This window comes from Varroa jacobsoni, unplaced genomic scaffold (assembly GCF_002532875.2).
Source record: "Varroa jacobsoni isolate VJ856 unplaced genomic scaffold, vjacob_1.0 scaffold_1287, whole genome shotgun sequence".
NCBI classification, from domain to species: domain Eukaryota; kingdom Metazoa; phylum Arthropoda; class Arachnida; order Mesostigmata; family Varroidae; genus Varroa; species Varroa jacobsoni.
Window position 1 is genome coordinate 109,402 of NW_019214189.1, and position 12,881 is coordinate 122,282.

Here is a 12,881-nt window from a genome sequence, read left to right on the forward strand (position 1 = left end):
AGCTAGCGGGAGGGAAATTGAAGCAGAACAAGAAGACTAAGAAAGCAAGTATGGAATAGGACAGTAACAGGATCACTGCCGCATCACTCCTTGATTCCTGCTGCCTGGTAGCTGCTAGTCGTTGTAGCAAAATTCTCATCACCATCCATTAGATATAAGCAAAAGCTGGTATTGACAGACAGCAATTTATGTAGCGCAATCCAGAAACACTGTTATTGCAAATAAGACTACGAAGGAAAGCCGAAACCTAAAAGCAATGGCGACCACAATTGTCTGGACCGTCCCTGTTACGAATCTTGTGAATTGTATCGTTACAAAGTAGTGGCCAGGCCAAGTTGATGGAGGCGGCAGAGAATCAGGCGAGGCGATGAGGAGTCGCAATGGAGGTAGTGCATTTGGAAGGAGGACGAGTGGAATATAGGGACGGTACATGCGTTCATAGCCGTCGGATAGTCGTATCTAAGAGAAAAATCAGGGGTAGAGGCTACATCTTCTTACCGCAATCTCTTTTTCTTGCTTGACTGTGATCCTGTCAGTACTGGGTTAGTCCGTTGCCCCCATCCGTCCAGCCGCCACCAATCCTTAAGTACTTTGGCCTCGCGAGGTCATCGTCCTTCTGTCCATTGTGGTCAGAACTGTGGTCGTTCAGTGGTGCTTCAGGGTGGTTGTAATGAAAACCGCACCTATACGTCTATCTGATAATGTGTTGGTATAGTTACTATTATTACGAGCCTGTGATTCCTATTGATTCGACTGATCGGTCTGATCCGCGCAGGTCAGGGCACTGCTGGTTGTCGTTTGTCTTTCTGCAATAGCCGTCGCTTGGCCTGTGTTTCTGGAGTTATATAGACGCCCGTGCGATAGAGCCAAGTAGTGGACCTGATTGTTAGGTGGACAAGCCGATAGAAAAAAGGGGGAGAACAAAAGGGGGAAAATGGAAGCATAAACACAATTTCTATACATATATATGTAAATGTAGACACACAAGGTCTATATATATATATATACATCTGTATGTACATTGCGATGGCAAGTGGGTTTTGATACCCCCCAGGGCAAACCGACAACTGTTTCTCACCAAAGCAAAATTTTGTTGGCGAGGAAGTCTGCATCCCAGACTTATGGCATAAAGAAAGCAGGCCCTGACAGAACCAGACACTGCCATTCAGGGAGACCAACGGACCGGGGGTAGACACAACTCACATGCAGACGTCGTAGAATGGAGGTTATTGAAATGCCTTGGTGTTAGACTCGGGAGGAGAGAGCTGTGAAGTGAAACTCACCTCCTTCTTATACAACATCACATATGCCCTCTTAACCGCAACGGATACCCCACCATATCGATGTTTCTACTGCTTTGGACTTTCTAGAACCTACCCGACATGTATAGAATGTTATATACCATATATAACAGTATGCGGTAGATTGGCTAATTCTAGCGTCTCAATGGCCACTAGGTAGATAATGGGCATGCATAGACAGTGGTTATGGATGGTTGAGTTTTCGTCTACAGTGACCCGGTAGAAAGTGCGGCAGTGGGGGCAAAAAAAGAAGTAAGTAATGGGCCTGCCTCCCTCCCTTAACTTTGGAATTGTCAATGGCTCAGTGCAGCAAATATGTGCCAATTAAAAACGTATGAGCTTCCCATTAGGCTTCAGAAGGCTAAAGTCTGAAGAAGATGTTCTTGTACAGATGCAGAAAATTTAAGCATACTCTTGCGCAAACCAGACGCACGTATGGCGAAACTGTCGTAATTCAATCAGTCAGACTAAACCCATAGCGAGAAAGGTCACAGTAAACGTCGTGTCGAATTAGACGGTAATAGACTATGGTTTTTTTTATCTAGGAGGTACGCACTCCTATCCGTACTGCTGATCTTGTGAGGCGAAGTCTAGATGTACCTATTAAAAGTTTCCTTTCAATAGACCATTAGGCTGGGTTATAATATATAATCGAACACATCTCAAAATCAAATTACTCTAACCAGTCATATATTACATTCATATAATATGTCTAGTTGTCAAAGGCTGGCCATATCATAAACAAGAGTTCTTCTCCACGAAAAATGTTAAAGATCGTCGACATTTTTCATTTGCAACGTTCAATAGAAACAATCTCGAATAATAAAATGGAAATGAACATTTCTCTGTAACCACATATCGAAGGTAAGCGACCCCAACCCCCCACAGTTTAATAACGAGCCTGCGTTATATGCTTTCAGTTACTGCGATATTATACATGTTTTGATTGCGCTGTTTTAAAGAAATCCTACTTCGCATTACTTTGCGTCTTAAATCAGCACTTTTGTTGATCTTGTCTTCACGATGTCTAATTTTTTTACAGAATGCCTTTTTTCATTTATTACGCCACTAGCACTGCGCTTTTAATTGGCTAAACACGGAGCCCTGAAGCGATGTGCTTCGTGCGACCGCAGGATGACACACGGTTTTGCCTTCATTCTAATCATTGCCAATGATTAGAATTGTTGAAGCTCGTCTTTTCTTTCGTGACCGTAAATCGACTTCGTACCGCGCTCATCTAGTGGAAGGATTACCAGCAAAATGTTCTTGGCGGGTCAATCTGGACGTGAGCATTTCCAACTCTAAAAGGATGATACCTAATTTGCGATTGTCCATTAGCCTGTCTGGCTGTTGGCTACGTTATTATACCTCTGCTTTGTGGTGGATAAAATACTTAATTAACAGAACCATACATTGCAGTCATAGCAAATAAAGACAGCGTTTAATCCGTTCACGATTCTGATATCTAGGTTGTTCTATTTTTAGTCAAGCTAGAATATCTCTCTACGCCAATATATCTTCGTATATATCCTCGATGTTTCTTGGTTATGTAGTGCTCGGGAGGAGGCTGGAGCAAAATCAGACAATGATATCTGGCGTTACGACTAAATACAAAGAAACCTGTTTTTTTTGCAACCCGTACAGCCAAGTTCGAACCCTAACAATATTAAGAAAAGAAAAACTAAAAGCGCTAACTCGTGACCCATAGTTGCTACTATCGTTTGTAATGTAGTCATTTACCTACGAGAGAAGTAATATTATACGATTTTTTTTCGTGCAAGTCTCACCTCAGGTCTATGCGTTCTTTCACTTCTACTTTCGTTTTTCCTTTACGTCATATGATCATTCTAAGGATATTGAGGCGTACATACCTGCCTTCTAAATTCTCCATTTACAGTGCTCCGTCTGCGCGGATGTTGAGACGGGCGACCATCCGTCTATGCATATATATCATCACAAGATCCATATGTGTGCGTGCAGGTTCTGTCCCATTGAATATGTTCTAAGTTTTCTTCGTCTTATTTCCGAACCTCCTCTCTCAAAGGTGCCTCTTTTGCCCCGGCGGACAAGTGTCCCTGGGTGTTTGTGAAGGGCCCTTGCCAGCTCTGAATTATGGGAGACCCTCACGTAAAGAGGACGTTGTGCAATTGCGCTCCTTTGCGACTGTCTTAACGGCTGTTCCTCCATGTACTTTCCACTTGTGCAGGTGCGGCACGCTGCGTGTACAGCTGTTTTAATATAATATTCATCCCTCCCTATAATGTCTCTGCCCTAATATAATTTAAAGCCGATAGTGATTTCAATTGGTAGAATAATGTGAAAAAATGTTTTATATAAGTAAGAAGAATGTATCTTGAGGAATGAACGTCTAATAACATTGTAGGGCAAAAATAACTAATAAAATATTATTACTTGTGTGAGGCTCACCGATACAAAAAGTTATTTAAAATTGCCAACGCTCAAACAGCAATACTCTCGATTTGGTAGCGCATATCAATTTTATATTTCGATTTTAACAACTGTTTTTGTAGCGTAATAAAATGTCGTCCACGGAGCAAGCCAATCATAAATCGCTAGCTAAAAGCGTTTACCTTATTTTGAATGGCAAGCCCAATATGTCTTATAGGATATCAGTTCGTAGAGAGTCTGAAGAGCTCTCCATTCCAATTAGACTAAAGCGCAAAAAAAATGCCCAGAGATGTTATCTCAATATATATCCGTCAAACGCTTTTGCAACAGCAAAACTTTGGTAGATTTCCGTTATAATGTGAAGGATTTTGATAAGGTAATGTCGTATCTAATTACCTTCTACCCATCTGGATAACTATATATTACACGAAACACGATGGGGAGACTAAACCTTCTTTCTTTCCTCTATATTTCTTCTGTGTTTCATTAAACTATCGTGTTCAGAGACGATACAATGCCGTGTCAATTAGACGTTAGTTTCTATATGCGTTATGTAGCATCGTCGTGGATAGATTTCCGTGCTCGTAATTCGTTCCTCTTAGGTGCAGAAGCGGTAACAGCAGCTGATGCTAGAAGCTACGTATACTTTCGCTTCGATGAACGGCATTTATCCGCCTGTGCCTCGGGTTCAGCAGAACCGAGCCCATGTCGTGGAGCTGCCCTAGACGCTCAGCTCAGAGCACTGTGTGCGAGCGACAGTTTTGCCCTTTTAGTCTCACATTTTTTTAACAAATACGGCTCTAAATTCAGCATGTTAAAAAAGCATGTTAGGATATATCATGTGAGAATACCATGCATGAATCATTTAGTGTGACAATGCTGTTAAATGTAATTGAACATGTCCGTTACCTGTCGCGTATATTTAGGCCGTATTTGCTGCAAGTGTAAAAATCGCCTGAGTCATTATACGACGCTGGACATTAGATGCTTTAGATTTAACTTAACAAATATTTAGCAATAAATTTAGATCATTGAAGACTGTCACGCTTTTGATATTGAGCATGTCCCGTGCCACAGCATGACCGTACGTTACACGAAAACGGTATTAAGTGACATGTGCTGCATAGAAGTTTGTTATGAGCTTAGGTTTCTGGATATACATTGTAAAAGCAGTAAGGAACCTTTTTCAGATGCATTAGATGCGCCGACTCTAACCGGTCATCTCCCAGGCTCACATTCAGACCGATATTCGAGGTACGTGGATCATATAGATCAACAGATGAAAACAACGCCACTCCGTACTAACGATAATAAAAGTTCTGTTCAGTAACTTATAGACCTATTGTAATCGGAACAATAACTAGCTCCATGTTTAAGATATGGTCGTAAGTTTTGTTTTATCGAAATAGATCAGATTTGCGCTAAATTGGAAAATCATTATAACAGTTAGTCCTGTATAAATAACTTTACCTACGAAATATATCATATTGAGTTCCACATCAAGATCATTTGCATGCATCTCTTAAGTTAAGCAGTGAGAAACGACTTTTGAAGCACTCATCGCTTGTGCCACTTTTGAGAGCATTTGTGGTTTTAAAGCATGATGAGTGGAATCGGCATCGGCGAACGGTCGTACTTCATTCATATATGTGAAATACTTCTACGTTGAATGAGAAATAGCTTTAGAATAATTCCTTGAAGTTTTTCTGACCGATACCCTCTCCCTGACCCCCTAACTACCCCTGACCAATAGTTCTGCTAGGAGTACAGACGAAAGTTTCCATTGAAAAAATCTGCGCGTCTTTGTTATTGTGTACAGTACGAATTGATAATAGGAACACGATATGAGAACCGAGGGCGGGAAGGGAAAAATAGTTCTTACCATTAAGGAACTAAAAAACAAGATTAAACAGCAAACATACCGATGAAAGTTCTTTTTAATAAAATACTTCCGAAATGGCTTAGTATTTAGGCCGGTTATGGATTCGAGTTCCGAACTGACTCAAAGTAGTCCTACGGCGAGAGAGCCGTAGGATTTTTTTGCTCATAACTAACTGATCCTAAGGACAGGACACACAGTAAACATAAAACACCATCAGCGCTGTTATAAGGTGCGGGAAGATACGGTTCAAGTTATGATTTTTGATTAGTTTTTTTATTGAATAGGATGCACCACAATGGCTATAATTGGTGCTGACACCGAAGACTACATAAGGTTTGTATATTAGACCTCTTTATTATTAGTCTATTAGAACGAAACACCATCATCGTATCATTATGCACAGTTATTAAACCATAGCTAATTTTGCTATTTCAGGTGTGTATGATGTAAGTTGTGCATATAGAAATTAGCCTTCCCGGGTCCAATACGTCTGCATCCATCTGTACACAGATTTTCAAATTTTTCCACATGTGTGGTTCATGCATGTACGCAAACTAAACGTGAGTATCTATAAACAGCTTACGTGTCCAGCTGTTTGTCGAAATACGTTTTGTACTTTTTTAGTATTCTTCACATTTTTAGCCGTAATTATACCCAACTATCAAAGTAGAGGACTGGGAAAACGAAAACGGCAGCCCCCAGAATAAACTATACCATCCCTTTTCTTAGCCTCAGAAGGTCAAAAGATGCTATCTCTGATTGTTTAAAGTTGTTTTCCGAATTAGCTCTTGACCTTTATTGTATCTTTTAATTTATATCTTTTAACCTGTACAAAGTTTCGCCTGGCATATGGCCATTTCTTGCCAGGCGGAGGAATTATAGAACTTCACAGAGTTTCAAGCTAGAACATTCTAAGGTGACGTTTATTTACTCGATAGCATAGAACGAAGTGATAGCCACAATACCCAGTAGAAGCAGTTGCCGTGTTTTGATCCCTTAGTTTCTCTAGGTAGGTCTGGTATGTTAGATTGTGTCGTCCTGCGCTTGTGGAGCCCTATTCTGCTTTTTTTCGTTTGCCGTTCCACAGCGAAGAGAACCAGCTGATTAACAGACTGACTGATTCGACGCCCAGCCAAATAGTTGTCCAACATAACTGGGTCACATTGCAAACTGTCTGTGTCGTTGGCTGCGGTCAAACGTTGTTTCCAATGGCTTATATACTTCTATTGGCAGTCTGGATGTCTCGCTTCTCTTCTAGGACTAATCAAATCGTACGTCTTACATATAATGTACTAACTAATCGTAAGCTAACAATCTGCTTCAGATGATAATTTAGAGCACGCTTCTTGCTCTCGTAGACTGAGACGATAAATGCAGGTCGGAGCATCTTCGAATAGCGGGCACTTGTCCATATCACTCTCGAGTCCACACAGTAAATTTAAGTCAACTCTCAGCAAAAGGCTAGTATCAAAAGTTCTAAAGGCAGCTTTCTAGACTGTGCCTGACTTAGAGCTAATGTCTGCTACTCCACCGAGATATGTTGACCTCAAGCAAGTAAAAGTGGAACGCGGCGTTGCAGCTAGTTTTCGTAGATAAGGCTTGAAACGTGCTACATCGCCAGTGAGTGCCGAGTAACGTCTCGGGAAGATGACACTGCTCAGGGGTGGGGGTGGGGGGTTTGGTCGGCTGGTCGTCTTTCAAGAGTGCGTATTTGGTAGGATCGAATGACTCGTCTGCCGACTATCGGTTCCGTATCCGAACCGCTAGCTGTCAAAGATCCCCTTGCTGACCCTTTAGGCCAGATATCCCCTATATCATGACAGAGTACCCCGAGCACTGTCATCCTGCGAGCATCGTATCCTCAAAGCTCAACGGAATTGACCTTTCAAGGACGAACTTGCTTGAAAGCAAAAATTCTGAGCGAGACGGTCATGAGTGAAACGAAGAGAAGAGGGCCAATGAGATCTCGCATATATAGCCTTTGAGTACAAAAAAGAAGATGACTTGGTCCAAAATATGGGATGGCGTCCACTATGTAATGTAATATGTATGTGCAATCCTTATGGGCGTGTGTGTGTACGTTTGTGGATATAGTAGAGACGAATTCCATGTAAGTTCTTTGTATAAATACATACTTCGATACACCAGTACGATATATTTGCTGAAGAACTACGATTCTTATTATGAAGACGCACAGCAGGCATTCCTTGTCTTCTGTCCTAACCAAAAGGCGAGCAAATCGGCTGAAGCTTTCGGTTCTCTCTATCTTCTCATGTTCACAGGCGGTCTGAATCGGTCATTCTAAGAAATCGAAATAGTTTGCAGTCGCCATTGATGCTACTAGTGAATCTAGCTTTACAGAGTGTTATATGCGATTTCCGTTCGTTATCATTAAGCGAGTGCCAAGCGCTTTGTCGCGTTTTCTTGCATAGACCGTTACCGCCCTCCCTTACGATAAAGAACTGGTGTTTTTGAGCACTCGTTCTTCAAACTGTCCCTTTCTGCCTCATTGGAGTAATTGAAAAAGATATCGGTCAATCAATGTATCGGATCGATCAGGTCGATTAGTTGCAGTTGTGTCGCGTAACGATTTTCAGCTCAAACAGATTATGATTTAGTGAGTTATGTTCGATAGGCGAGTTACTACTCCTAAACGATAGCGTAAATAGGTGGTTCTAATGCGTAATCTAACATAGATATAGCTGCGAAGAACTGGAGATCCTTGAATCGTTTGGCTTCTAGCTAGCGGCCTAAAGAATGGTCGCATTTACAGCAGCGCTGCTTCTTATGCGGACTCATTGCAGAGGAGAGCGCTGCCAGTGTCTCTGCGGCTTTCAGTCGCTGTATACAACAAATAGGTCACTATGCCGCTAGATCGTTTGCTCTTCCTGCCAGCGAACTCGTGTCGTGTAATTTAGTGTTTGGTATCAGCTAAAAGATTAATTGAATATTCTTTTGTAAAAAATTAACCAGATTTATTTGTATTGTTTTCGACTCTATTGAACACGATACATGGAAACACATTTGAGCGTACCACACATGGTGACAGTGTCATGGCCGGGCTTCGTCCGTTCAGAACGACAGACATTTTTTACAAAGACTATTTCGAGTGACGGCGGCGTCACAGACAGCTGCAAAGAAAGAAGAACGTTCTTACGATGCTGTCCAGACATTGGCCTCATAAGACGTATTAATTGCAAGGCTAGTAACCACAATCTATTCGTCCGCCTTCTCTATAGCCTTGTTCGTCTATTAATATTAAGCACATCTATGCGTAGGGGTTTCGATGAAAACTGCTACTCTGCCTTTTCCATGCCGTTTTTTTCTCGTCCGGAGAAGGGATAACTAGTTCCACTTGGATTTGGTGGTTCATTTCGATCGACGAATCGACCTAATCAGAGCTAATGTCATTCTAAAGATGAAGTGCGAAGAAAGGAGCAACGAAACTCAGAGTAGGGAAAGCAACGGGGTACGGACGGAATTGAGTCGCTGGGAAAGACCACACCCTTTTGGAAACGAGTGGCTTTTATCGTTTTCATAGCACAATGTTATTAATAGTATTCTAGACGTTATATATATAATATTATGTATTTATTTGACTGTTCGAGGTCGGTAACACATGAACAACGAAGTTGCTATCCGTGTACTTTGTCGTACTCTTGCCGATAAATAGTTGGAGTTTTCTTCCGGACACAGTATTGTTGACCCTTTAATTGTGCCTATTCGATAGTAGTTTGTTCCTGATAATGTGTTAGACACAATAACCTATGTTTTATCATCATTTCCTAGGCAGCTGCTGAAACTATTTCATCAAAGAGGTTACAAACAGCATACAATACAACTTCATAGGGATCTAGATTCTACCGACGAACTTCATCCCACCCTCGCGCTACAAAACCATGTTAAATTTTTCCCGCCAAGTAGACTAGTCAAGAGTGTGGAATTAGGTGGGATACTTTGTTTTGTGTGGTAGTAATGTTGCATAAGGTTGCCTGTGGTCGTAGAAGTGGAAACCTCCCAGATTAGGAAGTTAAGATCACACTGAGTGTGACGCACACGTTCATTATTGTCGGTGGCTGTTAGAGCTTCTAATCCGTCTAACAGTGTTTTCCAGAAACTTCTGAATTAATTTTATCAAAATGAATTCTACTAAAATTATGCAACATTTTTGCCTGCGGGCTTCGTCCAAGCGCTTACCATTGCATGATTGGAGCAATATACGTCAAACAATTTAGGTACCCGACCGGTTTCACCTTAGCGTTGCGTATTACTCATCAAGTTATAATTGTTTATTCTAACTATATCGCTGTTGATCTATCGCTGAGCTTTATGCATGCGTTGATCGAGTACTCCTGATACAGGAAGAAAGCCAGTTTTTTTTAGAATAAACTTGCTAGTGCGTCGTTTTCGTAACTTGAACAAAGATCAGACATTATCCGACCCTGCTACGCTAAACAAACCTTCATCGAGATAGTAAAATAATCTTTATAGCCCGAAATTAATGGATAATTGCATTATTGCCAATTCTGATGTAACTTTTGGAGATTCGAGGCAGGCTTTCATTGGACAAACCTAAATATCCTTCATAGAGCCTAAATTTAAAAGCCTCGAAAATTCACTAAAGTAGCTGAAGTAGCTTCTCTTGGTACACCTAAGATTTGAGAAAGTAAATTAACGGGTTTACATCTACCAATATCATTTAATGGACAATTACTACTTAAAAGCTATTTAGAGGTAAAAGAAAAAACATTTTCGAACTGACTGGTGGGTGGTTTGGGTATTGAATAGAAACGGTAGCCGCGGTGGGTGATTGCTATATTAAATAGGCACGATCGTCAGCAATGACGCTTTTAGCACTTGTAAAAAAATGTCGTTAAACAATTCTATGGTCTTTGAGGGGAGCAGCTGATCCGACCAGCCTCTTTCTCTGCGGCCCTCTCCAGTGTCTTGTATTGATGGACCCAAGAACTGCAACTTGTCTAACACAAACGTGTCGTTTCACGTGCTACATACACAAAGATGGACACTGGCTTTTAACACTAGAATAGATAAACCTACTGTGAAATTTAAAGCCGATTTATCGTGCGTAGACAAATTTCGGACAAAAAACGATGAACAGGTGAACATATTGAACGACGGAACGCGGGTGAGCAAACAGCGCAAGCAAAAATAGGATATGGACGACACTTTCGACGGCTATGATGTTCTAATCCGGTCTATTCCTTTTACATTACAATCTCCCGGATGTGAGTTCCTACCACCGGCCTTCAACTCAGCCGCTTTCTCTATCGACCAAGACTAAGTGAAAAGGCATTTTTTTTCTAGACGATGATCAAGACTGTTGCGATATGGCTCGGCTACCACCAAGCGCCTGTTTTCCGCCGTTTAGCAGGCGAAAAATCAAGCGTTTTTTCAAAGCCGCTTAGCCAATACCGTTGTTTACCCTACTCCAGCTAAAAGAAAACTTATACCTGCCTAGATCTGCTGGCCTACGTCCGGCTTTAGGTATAGGTATCAAATGGTGTCGTTGTATTGGCAGAGGTCACGATGGCACAGGCAGCAGTAATTGAATGAAATAGGCGAGGCCAATGCACAATAGAACCACACTCATCTGTTATTAGCTTTTTCGGATATGATAACCACGCGGCGATTTTGAACCTAGGGTCAACGGCAACTGCCAGCCGACGGCGACTCAGGAGAATCGGGCCAGCGACAGCACGAACATATCAGCAAAATCGTGCGCATTGGAGTACGACCCTGGAGAGTCGTTGAAGTGAACGCTAAGGCTATAAAGCGAAAAAAAGAAAGTGAAAGCAGAGAACGCACAAAAGAGAGGGAGCTTCTGACTACCGCGCCATGAACAGAAAGCGAAGAGTTATGCTTAGGCCGAAGGGAAGGTCGACGCAAACCAGCTTCAGACACCCTTTTTTCTTTTGCAAGACCAAAGACCAGGTTATATTATCCAGCCTCTACTGACGGCCTTGATCTACGTATTGAGCGTTAGTTTGTCCAGCTCCTGTGCTCTTTTGATCATTTGACGTTAGTCTAGGGGCTAGATAATCTGCCCTGTCTCAGACTAAGCCAGTAGTGCAACAAACTAAGGAGTGTCATCAGCTACGTATTGTTATCCAAATCTTGTCATACTCTACGTGATGGATTTCCACTATCCTTTTTCTCCAGAACGTTTAGATGACAATAGCAAAAAATCCTCCACAATAGCTACAAGGAGAGAACTGTTGTTAAAAGAGCAAAAGAAGAAATACTGTGTATCTATTAAGGTACTTACACTGATTTTGTATTCTTCTCAATGCACGAACATATTGGGAATACATACACACAATGTAGACTTTATATCGTTAACTGTTTCTCTTCAGCAATATTCTTCTCGAAGTCTGAAAATATCGTCAAGTTTAGGACGACCGAGAACAACGTTTTAAGAAGCCAAAAAGACCCTATTCGCTGTGCCCGAGAGGATGATACCAACGCTGCCATCCAGGCAAGGCGAAAAAACAGAAGAAGCTGAATTAAAAGACGACTGCTGAACTGCTGAAATCATTCAGCCAAAACAAAGCATGAGCCTTTAGCCATTCTGTTCTGTGTAACAACTTCAGTTCAGATTGGCTCAGATCGAACGATGGCCCGATCGGGTTTGGAATATTTGAAAATTAGTACCGCAGAACTGCCAGCATACGGAGCACAATCCTGTCGAGAAGGGCGGCGGGCAATCCGCAGGCGCACCTGTCCTGGTGACCTGAATAATCGACTCAACTTATAGCGGAAACCCAATTTAAATATAAGCGTTATATGTCCGTGCGTCTTTTTCTAATAAATTTATCAATAAGCATATAATAATAATATATATAATGGTAATTGTTCATTGTTCGAATAGTCCACGTCAAAACGTAGACCTCCTACGAACGAATTGACCTAGTCCCCTCTTTATTTTTCCGCATGTTTGTGAACAAGTGCGTCTATAAAAATCGCAATTTAAATATGGACGTGTACGTATAATTTTGATAGATATACAAATAAAATTGTCAAGCGACGCTACCGTCATTTGGAATTTTATTTTTCTAAAGTACATTTCCAGTAACGAGGAGAAAATGTTGCCGTTTGGGATAAATGTTGAAACAAGCGGCAATATATATATCTAAGTAAAACAATCAACAGAGGCAGAGCATTCCCTGTTTCGTGTTCGAGTATTGTGCTAGACGTATACGGTGTAGCGTCTTACTTGACAAAGAGGACATGGGGAAGAGGGTAACAGAAATACTTCACATACATACTCC

At 41.5% G+C, this 12,881-nt stretch overlaps 1 long non-coding RNA gene across 1 annotated transcript in view; it reads left to right on the plus strand.

The window, feature by feature from the left end:
• Positions 1-6,248, plus strand: part of LOC147752380 (uncharacterized) — a 31,765-nt gene extending 25,517 nt beyond the window's left edge. The window contains exons 2-3 of the long non-coding RNA XR_015314220.1: positions 4,901-4,964; positions 6,028-6,248. This is a non-coding gene — a long non-coding RNA (uncharacterized LOC147752380). The remainder of the gene's footprint in view (positions 1-4,900; positions 4,965-6,027) is intronic.
• Positions 6,249-12,881: the final 6,633 nt, after the last annotated feature.